Genomic DNA, 3,349 nt, shown 5'->3' with positions numbered 1-3,349 from the left:
ATGCCATTCCTCCAGGGGACCATCCAGCCGTTTGGAGGCAGGGTGATTACACTGGGATCCTTCCACCTTGGAAGGGGCGATAATTGGTTTACTCCAGATGTGGACTGGCCTTCCTGTGCATAGCGTGTCTGCCAGCAATCTGAGGGCTTACATAGTATGCCACGTAACAGTGCTTCAGAGTAAGGGACTCTTCTTCCAAGAAAGGAGGTGTGACAATAGGCACACGACCATGGGAGTCAGTGGTCTTGCTCTGCAAAGATGCCAGCTCGGGAAATACACCCTGTGGGGCTGCAGAGTGTTACTTCATAATGTGACGAATGCACTGAGTTAATAGTATGTGGTGCTGTGGTGCTGTGTCCCCAGTGGATAGAATCCATGGTGCTGTGAACCAAGGAATGAGAGTAGCGTTGGCTGCTCTCCCATTGCTTCCCCGTGACCCATCTGGGGAATCTGTGCTCCCCATTTCTGAAATCTTAGGCCCTCCTGGACCAGCGATCCTGGTTTCTGGGGTGGCGGGAACTGCTTCCATCAGGGCTCATGGTAAGGGCTCTGCAGAACTTGAAATGAAACCTACCATCTGGTCAATGTGAGCTCCTCGTACCCAGGGACCATCCACTCAAGAAAAGATTGCTGTATCGGCAGGGCAGCTGATCCTGAGTACATCACGAGCTAGAGCTGCTGCTCTCCAAGGACAGCAAGAAGTATGTCGGTGACACACGGATTCGCTAGTGTGTCTCTCGGTGTTTGTAAACAGGTGATTGCACGCTGGTGGCCTGACAAGGGGAAAGCAATGAAACGCGCTGACCTGTGGTGGATAAAGCTGTGGTTCAGTCCTCCGTGAAAATCACCTCGACCCGTGGAGAGGCCTTCTGAGGGCGAGGGAAATCTAGAATGGGTGATGGAGGAGGGTACAGTCAATGGCAAAATGTCCACAAAGCCCTCGCATGTGGTCTACACAGACACTCACGCTCCTATCCAGTGTGACTTTGTCGTTCCTCCCACCAAGAGGCAGAGTCCACTTCTGCAGGCTCGGAATCTGGACTTGCTGATGTGTAGTGGGTAGAATTACGTCCTCCAGAAGTTCACGTTCCCGTCCCTGGTACCTGTGAATGTGACCTTATTTGGATTTACAGTTTTTGCAGATGTAACCAATTTAAGAGGAGGTCATGCTGGATTTGGGTGGGCCCTAAGTCCAATGACTGGTGTCTTCTCTTTTTTTTTTTTTTGCCATGCAGCATGGCTTCCCACGGCAGTGAAAGCACGGAGTCCTAACCACTGGACCGCCAGGGAACTCCCTGGCGTCCTTGTAAGGAAGAAGGAAAGTTGGACCCAGACACAGAGTAGACACGTGGGGAAGAAGGTCATACGAAGATGAAGGGAAAAATTGGAGCGATACAGCTACAAGTCACGGAACACGAAACATGGCTACGAGCCGCCAAGCAGCTCAGCACAGGCAAAGGACCCTCCCCTAGAGCCTTCAGAGGGAGCGTGGCCCTGCCAGCACCTTAATTTCGGATTTGGAGCCTCTAGAACTATGAAGAGAATACGTCTCTGTTGTTTTAAGCCACCGGGCTCGTGGTCTTTTGTGGTGTGGCAGTCTCCTCTTTGGGTGCGGGGCAGACAATTCTACCCAGCCAGCCCCTAGCAGAGTCAAGTCCTAGCAGCTTCAAGCGCCGACCAACTTGATAATGTGCCCTTAGAATGGCTCTCGTTCCCCTGAGACCACTTTCTGACATATGCAACCTGCACACCAGCCCTTGTCTTGTCTCATGGTCTGCATTTTGGAACACCCACATTCCTTTTCCAGACTCCAGGCAGGCCCACCGTTCCTGATTCCTGTTCTCTAAACCAGGAGTCAGGGAGGAATGAAAGGCTTTGGAGGGGCCTTCGGCCCTGTGTGGTTAATGATTCTATCACTTGCCAAAGCCTGGAAATGAAGCATGCAACAATTTAATCAAGTGATCTGCAGCCAGAGGGCTTGGGCTCTGCAGCTCTTCCTGGCACCCCATGGGAACCCAGCCCTCAATCCGATGCTGCTTCCCAGGCTGTCCCTCTCCAGGCTTGCCCAAGAAGAGAGCCAGGACAGGTTGTGGGAGAGAAGAGGGAGATGGAGGGAACGTTAAAGCGGTGTGCCTGAGCGCAGGCTGTGGCTGAGAGAGACACAGGTAGGCTGCACGCCAGGGCCCCAGGGCACCCCAAGGCCCTTAGTCGGCTCTCCCCAGGACCCACCCCACCTCATGCTTTTTTCTCCTTCTTATTAAAAACATTTGTTTCTTTGTAAATTTTAACAAAGGTGTCCATTTCAACAACGAGAGAACGGCTAAGTTGAAGGAGAGAAGCACTCGTTAAAGGGCAACCTGAGGGAGGGCTAGAGGCATTCGGGATGCGGCGCGGAGGAACTGGGAAAGGGTCTGAAATCGCGCCCCCCTCCCGAGGCCCTGAGCTCTCTGGGGGATCCCGGGAGGCGCTCCTCCAAACAGGATCCCCGTCTCCCGGGCTGGCACAGGGCGGGCGGCACAAACTGGGCCGGGTGCTCGGAGACGGACGCCGGGGATCGCGGGGAACCAGGGACCCACTCCACCCCCGTCAAGGCCCCGCCCCCAGCTTCCCGCGCCAGCTCCCGCGGCCTCCAGCCGCTCGCTCTCCCACCCAGCCCAGCTCCACTCTCCCGCGCGCTTGCGCCCGGTCCCCGCGCCCCTCCCCCGCCGCCGCCGCCGCCGCCGCGGGCGCGCGCGCTGTGCCCGTCGTCCCGGGCGGGAGCTGGAGACCGCGGGGCCGGCTGCGGGCCCGAGAGCAGGCGCCGGGAGCGCGGCCGGGCGAGGCGGGAGCGCGGGCGCGGGCCTGGGCCGCGGGCGGGGGCCGCAGCCGCGCCGCCGCCCCCCAGTCGGCTGGCCGGGCCGCGGCGCCAAGCGCGAGGGCCGGGCTCCCGGGGCTGGTGGCCATGGGCGGGAGCCGGAGGCGGCAGCGGCAGCGGCAGCGGCGGGCCCCGCGGGCGGGGAGGCGCGCGGCCTACGGCCCCTGACGGTCCCCAGTGGCCTGGCGCGCCCCCGCGCCTCCTGGGGGGCCGTAGCCAAGCAACGCCCGGCGCGCCCGCCCATCCCCCGCTGCCCTTTTTTTCCTGGCCGGGTGCAAGGGAGCATGCCCGCGCCTGGCCTCAGCCAGCTAAGAGTTAACCCGAGGGGCGTGGAGCTGCCCCCCCCTCGGGGGCGTGCCCCCCTCCCCCGCTAGGCGGCCCGCCCCCCGCGCTAGGGTATGGCCCCCGGCCCTGGGCCGGGACCCGAGGTCCTGCGCACGGGCCAGTGAAAGGCGTTTTCCCGTTCCCGCCCTCCTTCCCTCGCCGGCTAGCACC

The sequence above is a fragment of the Leucopleurus acutus genome (genome assembly GCF_964270905.1).
Source record: "Leucopleurus acutus genome assembly, chromosome: X".
Taxonomy (NCBI): domain Eukaryota; kingdom Metazoa; phylum Chordata; class Mammalia; order Artiodactyla; family Delphinidae; genus Leucopleurus; species Leucopleurus acutus.
This window is presented reverse-complemented; position numbering follows the sequence as displayed.